This window comes from Schistocerca cancellata, chromosome 3, assembly GCF_023864275.1.
Source record: "Schistocerca cancellata isolate TAMUIC-IGC-003103 chromosome 3, iqSchCanc2.1, whole genome shotgun sequence".
Lineage (NCBI taxonomy): Eukaryota > Metazoa > Arthropoda > Insecta > Orthoptera > Acrididae > Schistocerca > Schistocerca cancellata.
In genome coordinates, this window is record NC_064628.1 from 819,206,691 (window position 1) to 819,221,423 (window position 14,733).

The 14,733-nt window shown below is 43.7% G+C and overlaps 1 non-coding gene across 1 annotated transcript; it reads left to right on the forward strand.

The window, feature by feature from the left end:
• The first annotated feature begins 317 nt into the window (after window positions 1-317).
• On the forward strand, window positions 318-391 carry Trnat-ugu (transfer RNA threonine (anticodon UGU)). The gene has a single exon. It is a non-coding gene; the product is annotated as a tRNA-Thr (tRNA).
• Window positions 392-14,733: the final 14,342 nt, after the last annotated feature.

Here is a 14,733-nt window from a genome sequence, read left to right on the forward strand (position 1 = left end):
AACCAGTAGGAATTGTTGAAAACCATTGGACGTCCTCCGGTGGCCTGACCATGCGGGAGTGTGGCCAGGCTGCAAGGGCAGGGGGAGGCGGCAATATTGCTATACGTGTGAATAGAACGACAAATGGTTCCTCAATGACACCCCCCCCCCCCAGTTCGCCAACCCTCGATGCTACCCGCTCACCTTTGTTGACCAGTTTAGAACTGTATGTGTACAGAGACTTTGCAAGCCGTCGCTTGATTTAATCGTAAATGTAGCTCTGAGTGATGTTAAATCTTATTACCTTTACAGGAAAAAGTATAATATGTTCATCTGTGTCCTCGGTGGCTCAGATGGATAGAGCGTCTGCCATGTAAGCAGGAGATCCTGGGTTCGAGTCCCGGTCGGGGCACACATTTTCAGCTGTCCACATCGAGGTCAACACCTATCTGCAGCTGAGGGGTTCAGTTAGTCATCAAAAAGTATTATCTTCTAAATAACGACCAAATCTTGAGGTACACACTCAAGTTTTATATGTGAATTAGTGAATGTACTCATGGCGCTTTTGTTGCCTATGACTGTGGTCTCTATCAGAACTCAATTATCAAATTAATTGATTTAATAAGAGTGAACCTTAAATTGCTGGTGTACCCATGTACCACCACAATAAAATACAAATAGTGAATAGTTGAGGGAGTATGAATGAAAACAGTGACGTATTTAAAATTACAAAATAAAATTTTTATTAATCCTTTTTAAATACAACGAGCTGATAAATCTTACACAAAAAATGACAAACACGATTCAGAAAAGGGATGGTGTCTGATTGGCAAAACATACATCGGGAGTGGAAGCTATACAAATTCTTCCCTGAATGAATCCCTTTTACGACGCAAACTGACTTCGTTTATATGAATCCACTGGAGACATTCTTCCAATCCATATCCGTATGTGGCATACAGCAACCAGTGCTTAACAGTATTGGTTAAAAACAGTCTTGGTTGCAATTTTGGTTTTTTATTTTTCAACTACGCGTTTCGCCTTATTTAGGCATCTTCAGGTTATCTTAATTTGGTATTTCTTAGAAGGATCCTTTAGACAGTGTAGTCAAAGGGCTGCTAGAAAAGTTTTTACTGAGTTTAACGAAGGCGAGGTTGGCCTGATATATTCGACGATGCCCTTTGGCTACACTGTCTAAAGGATCCTTCTAAGAAATACCAAATTAAGATAACCTGAAGATACCTAAATAAGGCGAAACGCATACTTGAAAAACAAAAAACAAAACTTGCAACCAAGACTGTTTTTAACCAATAATGAATCTACTGCGAGGTCCACCTCTATTCAAATGGAATTAACCACGATTAAGTATGCTACAAAATGAGGTTCACCTGAGTACAGTGAGCTGTGAATATCACTTAACAATCCTACACCAGTGCAGCAATATTTTACCCTCTCACCTTGATTCAGGCTGCAGCAGAAAACGGCGCACTGTGAGCGCGGAGCGGCACCCACGAAAATTTGCAAACTACGCGGTCTGACGTTGTGTTTATCAGAACGCGGGAACTTCCCTATCAGAGACCTGAATTCCCGGCATATTTCAGTGTGAGGTGCACCCGTTCGCTGGTCTGGCCAAACCAATCTGACTCAAAGGCACGACTGTGCGTGCTGGAATTGTCAAATGTCGGACGGCCGACGCATGACGAGTAAGTTCACTACCGTGACACACGATATGTACGAGAAGATATGCAGTTCTATCCTCGGTACAGTTTGCCACTGGCTCTTAGTGCACCACAAGATATACACCACAAGTCTCACACACAAGGGAAAGTTCTATGGTTTTCTACCAGGGAAGGACCAGAAGACGAAAAACGCAAAGAATCACCACCACTTTCCACCAATCCTCGGTACGAGAGCCAAACTAGAGGAAACGAAACCACCCTCACGTTGTACAAACCAATCGAATTATCATTTATTCACTGAATCTCCCCTCTTGAATGTTGTATTGGTCCGGTAGCCAATCCAGACACAGCGCCGAGGTTCCCACGTGGGAAGAGCAAGCTTCCGCTTTGCATATCCTGATAAGAGGCAATCATCGACTCCAAATCTCTCTTGTCTGAAAAAAAGAAGAATTTCAGCTATGTAGGCGTCGTTCTCACGTTAAATATGGCCATGTTTGGGCAAGAAAAAAAAGGAAATCGACTTAGACGGGACCAATGTTCCTCATTTACTGACAGGTCTAACCTTTCCAAGCCGACAATTTCCAGTTTCTGAAAGAAGGCTGTTAAGCTTCCCAGACAGTCATGTCCCCACAGAAAATACCCTCTACCACGCACCAATTAATCATTGTCAATCAAACCATCCACATTCATTCACTTTGGAAAAGTATCTGATCTGATTTTCTCGTAACATATGCGGCGACAGCTCGTATTTTCTAGTGCGTTTATTCTTTGAAATAACAGAGATGCATGTATGCATTCTCCATGGTTGTTGGAGTGGTAACTAGGACAGCTTCTGGAGTATCTGTTGAGGGAGTGACGTGTTTCTGAGAGATACATATTCTGCTTTCCTTCTCGCTAAAGCGAGCCAATTAACATTTGTGCCGCTAGCGGTTTGTTTGAAGAGAAAGACACTGTAAACGGAAAATAATTAAGACGTGGAATCACCGGAGATCTGGACATGTATTGGAGATGGATTTAATACACGATTTCCTTCATAAATAAGGTTTGTGACTTTTTTGTTCTGGAGTGAATGAACGAATGAGTTTTTTCTGAATCATTTGATGATCACGTTGGCCCTGTAATTAGTGGGGAAGTACACATCTGGAATTCGCAATCTTTCGTAAAAGGAACAAATTGTCCACACGATTGATTCTCCCGACTGAATGCAGTGTTTAACAGTAATAATAAATGTAAAGATCTCTTACAGCAAGCCAGCCGCTGATTACCAAGACGAAGGACTCCACCAAAGATCCTATTTGGCTGATTTCACGTAATGAAATATTATATTAAAAACTGTACATAGATAAAGGAGAGAAAGAGAGAGAGCGAATGAAAATAGAGATTATACTAATAATCCTCCATTAGTCTAACTATTCGCCTGTCTTATCACGGGTCAGCCTAGAAATGGGAGGCCCTTACTTTACTGTATAGATTTGTGTGAAGGGATCTTAAAGGCAACAGATACACGTCTATACAGACAAGACATTACACAAAGTTAGCGGCTAGCTGCATTCATCATCTATTCTTAGATGAAGAGACGGCAACTTATTATCCTTAACATTTAAAAAATGTTAAAAGATCTAACCTTTACAAGCCGACCATTTCCAGTTTCTGAAAGAAGGCTGTTAAGCTGCCCAGACAGTCATGCCCGTGAAATATACGTGTTTTTTTGCTGGTCGCTAAAAGAACCTGGCGACTTCCTGGCGTTAGCGTAGTTACAGTCTTGCCTCCTCTAAACATATGCACCATCTGCTCTGTCCACATCGTCCCAGCTTCTGACATGAGAATGCATGGAGTTGTATGAACTCCCACTGTTTGCACTAAGGCTCACTTTCCAGCAGTATTAAGTAGCTTCCTCCACGCACTTTCTGTCAACTGGCCGGCTATCGACTGTCGCCTGGCCCAGGTAAAATGTTTTGAGAACCAGCGGCCTCCTGTCCGACCATAAGCGAAACGAGGGGAGCGTTACGGCCAGAAGTCCCTCAGCAGGTATGATCCACTGAGTGCTGTTTCCCAGAATCACTGATCGCTGTACTCAGTATTTATAGCCCCAAATACATCTCTCTCCCTGTCCTCCGCCACGACCGCTATGGGCACTTGGGTACAAGTTCTCTACAAATTAGACATGCAGTTATAAGAACATTCTGCCAACATTTTCTTCATGTAAACAAGTAATAAACCACACATACCAAATGTAGTACTTGCGAACGTGGAGATCACGGCCTAAAATGTGAATGTAACAATACTGTTAAAGGGAGAGCGTGGCGTGCCACTTCTTACTACCTAACCATTATCCAATAATTTCTGCTTGATGGGTGTCCCACTTCAATAAGGAGATTAGTGTGACATGGAGCAGAAGAAATTATGAGACTTTATCTGGGTCTTTGAGAATGACATGTTCAGACCCCGATAGCTTTGCCAACCAAAAACCAAAAAAACCACACCCTGCCTTGACCTCATTCAACCAGGTGTCATACTCACTGCTGCATGCGTTTAAAAGTTTTGTGATTTGCTGGTTGGCAGAATTGCACCCGTGGAACCTTAGGTCTTCGACATGCGCCCCTGAGCATAAGTACAATGATTTAACAGTTAAAAGGTGATGCAGACATTTAACTAACCCATTCACACTGAAGCTGAAATCAGATATGATTTCTTTCCCTAACCACAATACAGTATCGTTGAGCATGGAGCATTCTCTGCCGCAGAGATTTTGTGACCCCTGCCCAAGCATTCACAGTGATTCAGTCTTCCATCGAGACATGAGAAATTCTATCCAAGCACTCAGCAAATCTATTTCTTTCAGTACAACAGATTAAATTGTGCTTACGCAAAATGAACAACATTTAAATGACATGTGAGACATAGTGAGACTTTACGCAAATGACAAAGAAAGAGTAGGAAGGCGAGCACTTTCAAGAACTGGTTTGAATATTCCTGTATCTGGTTATCTGGCATGTGTGTGATATTTTGTCAATCTTAGATTTTAGATGAGAGTGACGTTGTACCGCAGTATACATGTAAAAGGTGAAAAAATTACATCTAACCTAATAAAATAAATACAGCAAGGAACACAAAAAAGAACTTAAAAAATACAAACATATTTTAAGCATCCTTGTGAAGGTTTTTTAGGGAGTCCAAAAAATTAACTTTACATTAGTCACACGATTGAACGCAGCACTACACTCATGAGGTGTGCAACAGGTTTGATGTGGCAGGTGTAGGGGGTGTGTTGGTGCTAAGAGAAGGGTTACCCCTTTATTAAACAGCAACGGTGTCTGTGGCAGGACCTGTCTACAGTCTATGGCAGCAACAAGTAGGCACCTGGCCTATTTACAGACCAGAGATGGCGCAGCAGTTGACAAACTGTCGCTCTTGTTGAAGACAGTCCTCCAGCAGCAGTTTAAATGGTTCAAATGGCTCTGAGCACTATAGGACTTAACTTCTGACCTAACTAACCTAAGGACATCACACACATCCATGCCCGGTGCAGGATTCGAACCTGCGACCGTAGCGGTCGCGCGGTTCCAGACTGTAGCGCCTAGAACCGCAAGGCCACTCCGGCCGGCTCCAGCATCAGTTGTCAGTGATTGTAGCAAGTGTCAGGAGAAGTCAATCGCTTGGTCTGGCGCTCTCTAATCCCTCCTTTCTTGTCAGCAGTGGTTTGTACTCAGGTCTGGTCCTCGAAACTCTTGTATGAAACAGAGGTGGCTCCAGGTGGTCGCATGACGTCAGTGGCGAGCTTCCTTTACCTGCTGGCTGCAGGCGTGGTACCCCTGCTGTTGCTTTCACTCTCCATCACGCCTATGTCGCTCTTGACCGGCCCCAGAGTCATCACGTCAGCCAACTGCCTGCCCTGTCACCTTGGGGAGGGGGCTGATCGGTCATCTGTAGCTGACAGCTGCCGATGTGGTCGCGTGGCCATGTCGTGTCAGCTGATCACTTTCTTGTGGTGGTCGCCCTCTTATGACATCACACCGGCAGTGGCACTCCGCGCTACTTCACAATCCACCTCCAACCGCGGCCCGCTTCTCGCTTGCCGTTTGGAACACCGCAGTTTTCTGCACAATCCTTACAGCATATTTTAGTTGCGTGTTTTTACACTGAATGTTTGCAAAAACGCTTACATAGAAAATCACAAGAAAAATATAAACTGTTTGTAGTTGAAACTGTACAATATGACTACTGCAAAAGAGTGTCTTACTGCTGTCTTTCAATGTCACCAGTAAGGATGCTTTATTAAAAAATCGCACTATCGTTTCTAATTACTCGCTTATCTAAAAGAAATAAACTAATCATTTTTTAGTAGTGAAGCCGAGTTGCTGTTGTGTATGTCACTGCTTTGTTAGTTTCCCAACACCACTCATGCACTAAAATGGTTTAAGCTGGCAAAGCCTGCACGTTCATACTTCAGGCACTCTCACACCATGCAACACTTACTTCTAATTATATTCTACCCAATACCAAATCTAGCTTCCTCTAACCATTTCTACTTCACGCTAACCCGGATACTTCTCCTGATGTCACCTTATTGGTAGTGACGCTGATGTGGATATTTGGCGCAGTATCTGCGTCGATTACTACTCACCTCCATCTGTACACTCCTTTGCTCTTAGGATAGATCAGACATCGGTACGAATTCACTTTTCCCTCTGAAACTGACCAATAACTCTCAAAAATCGACGTATAGAAATCATCAATTAAGAGGTGCTGCAAAGACGTAAAACGCCGGTTCTTTTGTAATTTGTAGTGCATAAGGATTTGTGATTATCTTCACTTTTTTTGTCTGGTCCTGTTCGCCATTTTGTTCCTATTCATCTAAATACATACTACTGTGACTCCCACTCCATGTGCTCACGCCGCGTAGTACGCAACCTTGCTGATGACGCGCCTCGGGCGCTAGCGATCCGTAATCGAAACAAGGCAAACATCATCGTAATAAAGGCGATAATCCATAAGCGGTAACCACAGACAAAAAAAAGCACCGCCAACGAAAAATATCGCATCTTGGGCGATTACCATAACTGTAACCACGCTCGAAAGCCACCAACAAGCACATATCGCTCCGCTGGCGATAACCCTAATGGAACCGCACCAAAAGGGCCATCTCGCAAGATAACCAATCAGTATCCGTGGCGTGGTTAAAATCATGTCAGCATCCGCTATCGGATCACAAATCAACTTCTGTGGCACCACTATCGCCGCCTCACTCCGAATGGTCGAACAGATCGCGCGTGTAGCTACCCCACCGGCAATGCACACTATGTCAGCGAAAGAAACCAAACCATTACTACATTACGAGAAGAATTCTGAGAAGAATTGTGTCTCCAAGACTTGTGCAATTATTTCTGAACAAAAAAATTCAATTTTCGCGCTGTTCCAACACATAACTTTGCTTGGCGTGACACGCTATTAATACAGCAATACTGAAGTGTTGAACCAACCAGTTCTATCATGAATACAAGAGGTTTCCTCCGAGAAATTGGCACATTCCTATCCATGAATTAACTTTCTATCTGTGAAACATGAGAGTATACCAGTACGTCTCAAATTTGTGGTAAATTACTCGGACTGTGCAGAGAACTACAAATGCCAAACTTATTGATCAGATGCCGCAGGAGAAGATCTAGTTCTTTAACTATAATAATAAATCACCCAAAAAGTGTAAATGATAACAAATATAGAACAATACGCTAAATGACTACATAAACGAGCAGGACACACATGTTTCTTAACACTAACTTACGATGTAACATGTAAGTCTCATTCTATGAAGGGCGTGGCCGCAGTGGCCGACTGCCTATTCGTACTCGGACTTCTGCTGCGTTTTCTTTTTGAGGAATCAGGTTGTCTGATTTCCCCTACGTCATTCTGGTGATGACATTGCGGACTTCGCCTAGCAGTCCGTCCAGTATTCCTTGTTAGCCCTGAGTTCCAGACCGGTTGCGTGAACTAGTTAGAATTTTTCATTTTCCTCCTGTTTTCTTGAAAATTACCACCATACGTGCCCCGACTGCTTCTACGAGTATCATTCCACTGACGCTCGTTGCTAAATCTTTCGCCTGGATAATGGTTTCTTGCCGCACTGTTTCCATTTGTGATTTGACCGTATTATATCTACCTGATGTACCTTGCGAATTTCATCTATTATGCCTCACTCTGTCCCTCGCGTTTTGTGCTTCCTTGACAAATTCTTGTAGGGCGCTTTTGAATGACTCTATTGTGTCATTACATTTGCCAGTGAGCAGTTTCTGGAACCTAAATGACAGTTTCAAGTAGCAATGTCGCCTTATCTCCTAATCACTATACAGTTGGTCCAGGTAACGGTTCTTGTTGGCAAGCAACTCGGGAAACTTTCAAATCAAATGGTTCTGAGCACTATGGGACTTAACATCTATGGTCATCAGTCCCCTAGAACTTAGAACTACTTAAACCTAACTAACCTAAGGACAACACACAGCACCCAGCCATCACGAGGCAGAGAAAATACCTGACCCCGCCGGGAATCGAACCCGGGAACCCGGGCGTGGGAAGCGAGAACGCTACCGCACGACCACGAGATGCGGGCTCGGGAAACTTTACCGGACTGCGGCACCACAGTTTTTCGTAATCCTTCCCTAACACAATCTCCTGTTTAAAACCTTCTTCTTTGTCCTGTGACTGGTAGATATTTAGGAATGCCTCTGTGTATTCGCCGTAACTGCAACGCTACGCATGTGCTTCGCTATTGAACCTTCCAGGTATCCACGGACAAATTCCAATTTGTACACTAGTGGCCATGAGTCGGGTAGTACCCTATCACATTCAACAATCCATGATCTGGGGTATAAAGAATTGTGGTTCTCTTTGTAAACCTGAAAATTTTGAATTGAGAAAAAATGTTTCAGATCGAAATATCATAATTTTGAGCCCCTGGACTTTCTCTAAATTCTGGCGCGCATGCGCCCAAGATTTCATGTCCGATCGATTCCTGAATACTGTTGTACCCTCGTCCCGCGTCATCAGAGTCGTGTAGTAATGTTTCCGTACGTCTGAGTAGCGCGCAGTTGTGGTCAGGTTCTGTACTTTGTAAACTACTCGCCAATGTTCAAAATGTTCAAATGGCTCTGAGCACTATGGGACATAACTTCTGAGGTCATCAGTCCCCTAGAACTTAGAACTAATTAAACCTAACTAACCTAAGGACATCACACACATCCATGCCCGAGGCAGAATTCGAACCTGCGACCGTAGCGGTCGCGCGGTTCCAGACTGAAGCGCCTAGAACCGCTTGGCCACTGCGGCCGGCTTACTCGCCAATGACTGCACGCACTCTGCAGAGCGTCGTAACCCTTTAAGCGAGCCAGGGATGTGGCTTCAGGTTGGGTTGCAAAATTTTGTCTTTGACGTTCCTGGTGACCAACGAACTCAAGGCAATGTGCAGTTGCTTCTGGCTGAATTTGTACAAGAGCGATGCGTTCGCATCTTTGTCTTATCTCAGCCACCAGCTCATTCTGCTGGGTAGTGAAACGTCTTTGCTCGTTTCTGATTACTAACATTTCTTCCTGTGTCTTTTCAGTCACTCTTTGCCCCTGCTTTTTGAGAGCAGATATCGCCTTCTTGATTGCGCTCACTTCGACCTATGCCAGCGCTACGTGATCTCGCGCAATCTGGGCATTTTTTGGGTACCTCGTGCTACTAATCTGGCTCTCCTAGCCTCACGTTTTGACTATACTGCTACTTCTCGCGTCTCATTTGATGTTTTCTTAATGTATTCGGTCTCTGCCTTTACACCCTTAACTTCATTCTTGACCTGATTTATGTTTTCGACAAACTCATCAGCCCTCCTTTGAATTCCCTTAATTTCTTTCATGACTAAGTCCTGTTTCTTTTTCTGCTTGTCTTGTCGCTTCTGAATTTCCCTAGATTCGCTAATGAGTATCTCCTGTCTTTGATCTTCTTCCTGCCGTCTCTCTTGCTCTAATTCCTTCCTCTGTTTTTCCTCCTCCTATCGTCTCTCCCCTCCCTGTCGCCTCTTCTGGGCCTGTTGCATAAATTGAATTATAGATTCTGATTGCGCACTTCAAGTAACGTACCCAGGGCTAGACGCACGCAAGCCAGTTGCTCAATGATGCCTTGTCCGTGAAATAGGACTGTTACTTTCCCTGTCCGTACCTCTTCCTGTATTTACCTGTCACGTCGTCATCCTTTCCACCTTCATTTCCTGACTGAACTGAACCCCCATCATCGGAGTAATCTGCATTTGACATTTGTGTCTATTTTGAGACTCATTTAAATTAACTTCTTCCGCTGATCTGACTTGTTCTGCATCAGTGGCTGACTCGTGTTCCATTTTGGACGACATCAGTGCCTTTCTCACTACACAACACGAGCTTTGCTTCTCGTAAGCATTCCTCTTCCTGTATTTACCTGTCACGTCGTCATCCTTTCCACCTTCATTTCCTGAGTGAACTGAACCCCCATCATCGGAGTAACCTGCATTTGACATTTGTGTCTATTTTGAGACTCATTTAAATTAACTTCTTCCGCTGGTCTGACTTGTTCTGCATCAGTGGCTGACTCGTGTTCCATTTTGGACGACATCAGTGCCTTTCTCACTACACAACACGAGCTTTGCTTCTCGTAAGCATTCAAATCGACTGCTACTTCCGCAAGTTTCCGATTCTAATACATCACTATACTCAGATCTTCTTTCAAATAATGCACACATTTATGTTAAGCCCATGAAACAAAACCTACTGTAAATTTGTTGGACGAAAGCTTGCACAACTCTGTTAGCAACGACGCAACATCACACAAGAAGTGACACAGAGCTCACTGACAAGACACAATGAGAAACAAACAAAAAGAAATAAATGACACAAGCAGTACATACACTAAAATAAAACGACTACAACATACCAAAAATTGCTGAGATACAACGCACAGTGCCAAATCCGAGTCTAAATGTTCTCAGTGCGTCATAGTCTCTCTTTGAAAAAAAGAAGAAAAAGAAAAAAGAAAAACAACTGGCCGCCTTTGAGACGGACTGCCGCCTGGTACAGGTAAGATGTGTTGCGAACCGTCGCTCTCCAAAAAATGGTTCAAATGGCTCTGAGCACTATGGGACTTAACATCTGTAGTCATCAGTCCCCTAGAACTTAGAACTACTTAAACCTAACTAACCTAAGGACATCACACACATCCATGCCCGAGGCAGGATTCGAACCTGCGACCGTAGCAGTCGCGCGGTTCCGGACTGAGCGCCTAGAACCGCTAGACCACCGCGGCCGGGGTCGCTCTCCCAACCGACCATCAGCGGAAGGAGGAGAGTGGTAGGGCCAGAAGTCCCTCTGCAGGTATGATCCACTGAGTGCTGCTACCCAGAATCACTTACACAGCCTGGTCGCTGCATTAAGTATTTATAGCACCAAATCTATCTCTCTTCCTGTTCTCCGTCCCCTATATTACGGCCTCTTAGGTAGAAGTTCTCGACAGATTACGCATGCACTTATAAGAACATTCTGCACACGATTTCCTCATGTAAAAAAAGTCATAAGCTAAACATACCAAATGCAGTACTGGGGAACATCAAGAACATTACCTAAAATATGAATATTAACCTGACTGACAGTGTAGTTAAAGTGAGAGAGTGGCATGCCAACTTCAACACCTGTTGAGCTTAATGTCAATCCACTGCTGCTCCAGTTCTTGTTTGCGAGAGCATGTGAAGTCTAGGGGTTGTCGAAGCGCTATACATGCAATATTTTTCAAGGCCCTCAATTCAAGAATTGGTAGAGAAGTTGTTTTGTCTTTACAAGCTCTTACACTTGCGTCAGTATGGACGTCTTCAAAATCATAACAAATAACACACTATGTGATCAAAATTAACTGGACACCTGGCTGAAAATAACTTAAAAGTTTGTGGCGCTCTCCATCGGTAATGCTGGAATTCAATATGATGTCGGTCCGTCCTTAGCCTTGATGACAGCTTTCACTCTTGCAGGCATACGTTCAGTCAGGAGCTGGAATGTTTCTTACGGAATGGCAGCCCATTCTTCACGGAGTGCTGCACTGAGGAGAGGTATCGATGTCAGTCAGTGAGGCCTGGCATGAAATCGGCGTTCCAAAACATCCCAAAGCATTAAGGTCAGGACTCTGTGCTGGCCAATCTATTACAGGGATGTTATTGTCGTGTAACTAGTCTGCCACAGGCCGAGCATTATGAACAGGTGCTCGATCATGTTGAAAGATGCAATCGCCATCCACAAATTGCTCTTCAACAAATGGTTGGCTCTGAACAAAATGGGACTTATTATCTGAGTCATCAGTCCCCTAGAACTTAGAACTACTTAAACCTAACTAACCTAGGGACATCACACACATCCATTCCCTAGGCAGGATTCTAAGCTGCGACCGTAGCAGTCGCGCGCTTCCGGACTGAAGCGTCTAGAACCGCTCCGCCACCCCGTCCGGCTGCTCTTCAACAGTGGGAAGCAAGAAGGTGCTTAAAACATCAGTGTAGACCTGTGGTGTGATAGTGCCACGCAAAACAACAAGGGGTGAAAGTCCCCTCCATGAAAAAGGCGAGCATACCATAACACCACCGTTTTCGAATTTTACTGTTGGCACACGATGGCGGACGACGTTCACCGGGCATTCGCCACACTCACAACTTGCCATCGGATCGCTACATTGTGTACCCTGATTCGTAACTCCACACAACGTTTTCCACTATTCAATCGTCCATTTTTAACGCTCCTTACACCAAACGAGGCGTCGTTTGGCATTCACCGGCGTGATGTGTGGCTTATGAGCAGCCGATCGACCATGAAATCGAACTTTTCTCACCTCCCGCCTAACTGTCATAGTACTTGCTGTGGATCCTGACGCAGTCAGGAATTCCTATGTGAACGTCTGGATAGATGCCTGCCTATTACACATTACGACCGCCTTCAACTGTCGGCGGTCTCTGTCACTCAGCAGACGAGGTCGGCCTGTACACTTTGCTGCTGTACGTGTCCCTTCACGTTTCCACTTCACTATGACATCGTAAACAGTGACCTAGAGATGTTTAGAAGTGTGGAAATTTCGCGTTCACACGTATGACACAGGTGACTCCTAATCACCTGACCACGTTCGAAGTCCGTGAGTTCCGCGGAGCGCCCCATTCTGTTCTCTTACGATGTCTAATGACTACTGAGGTCGCTGATACGGAGTATCTGGCCGTAGGTGGCAGCAAAATGCACCTAATACGAAAAACGTATTTTTGGCGGTGTACGGATACTTTTGGTCACATTGTGTATATGCATATGGTAAAGTAATCTTTTAGTAAACTGATAATTATCTGACATGATCTACGACAACAGCTGCCATTGTTAGTGTAAGAGGAACTGAAGGCCACATGAAAGTGCTAGCTGACGCATTGTACATACAGTCTAAACTCAGATGCAACTCCTCTGGGTTCCACCAGTCACAATTTGCTGCTTGGAATTGAGTGTGTTCGCCGCCCAGGACAGAGCTTCTGAAGACAGCCATTACCTTACCCGACGGACATTTGATGGTCACAATGGGCGTACGGTAAAACAGTTGTGTTAGGCTTACTGCAAGGAAGTGGTCACTAATTCGCCCTTGTGGGAATTCATAACTCAGCATGAGTACTATGCGTGACATTGCTAAATGAAAACTTGTGGCAAAGGGGCACCTCACTCCAGAAATATAAAGTAGCAACACACCACCCCAACGGACACTATTCAGGCGACAAATATTACTACTAATACTAAACAAGACAAGGAACCCCATGCTCGTGACGACAGACGAATAGAGACGAGCACAATTCAGCTAGTTGTTCGATATTTTCGGAATTCTTTGACGCGGGATTGGCCAACTGCCCTCATCAGAAGGGAATGTGGAGATCAGAGATCCTATCCTATGAAACCCCAAGTTTTCTGCAACAGAGGGTCTCTCAGTTTCAGTCAGACAGACGCCAAACCAGTGACGTTCGATCATCGAGTAGAAATTTGCCTTTTTCGAGCCTCGCCTCTTCGCAGTTAGCACTGGTAGCAACTTAAACTATCGTAGAGCTAGAAACTTTTGTGTAGTTCCTCTTCACATTACGTATTTCTTGTATAACTGTCCTAGGCTATAGAGTACATATCTATTAAACTTCAGTGTGGTTTCTTCATATTTCTTTTCCCTGAAAGTTCCTTTTATAGCAGGGTCCAGTATAGGTGTTCCTACTACAGGACACTTAGCCGCTTAACGGAGACAGATGCTGACCGCTCACAACGCTTATATGTGATAATCAGATCCATCGTCAAAACACAATTTGTAGAGTGAAACTGATACCACAGTAGATTCTTTTAGCAATAGAGTCTACGTATTTCAACTGCTGCAACATGCAGCAATAAATAAATACTTCTGTAGTTACTGTGATTACTGTCCATCAACATTACTGCAACATCAGTCACAATATCCTTGCATGTGGGAAAAAAATTAAATTTCGCAAGAAAGTAAGTCATGTAAAAGTAATTAAATATGGATTTTCAAATTTGCCGCATTTAACACAGGACGTAGTTAGTGACACTTGGTGATAACACGAGAAATGTAAATACATAAAACTTCAACCAGTCACTTTTTTGGAACAGTTATTTATTCATTCCGTGAACCTGTTTCCGAACCTTTCCAGCAGTTCGTTTGAAGTTTTTTTTCTTCTTTTTAAAGTTAAATATAAAGTTCTTGGTCATACAAACAGCTGCAGTTCATTGCAAATACTGTAACTCTGTATCATTTTGTGCCTGGGCTTTCAGGTTAATGCTAATCTTCATTTAAGTACTGTATTTGCTCATAAACGGACTCTATTATATGTTAATATAAGAATGGAAATAAGACACCAGATCATTTCAAGTTTGTTCTTGTATAATTTATTTATTTGTTTTATTTTGGGCTTTCATGTTAACGCCAGGTTGGATTTAAGTAAATGCCCATACATCGACTTTAATACATGCAAACAATAATAAATAACATCTCTGAGCAGAGTAGGAATATGTCATATCTTTGT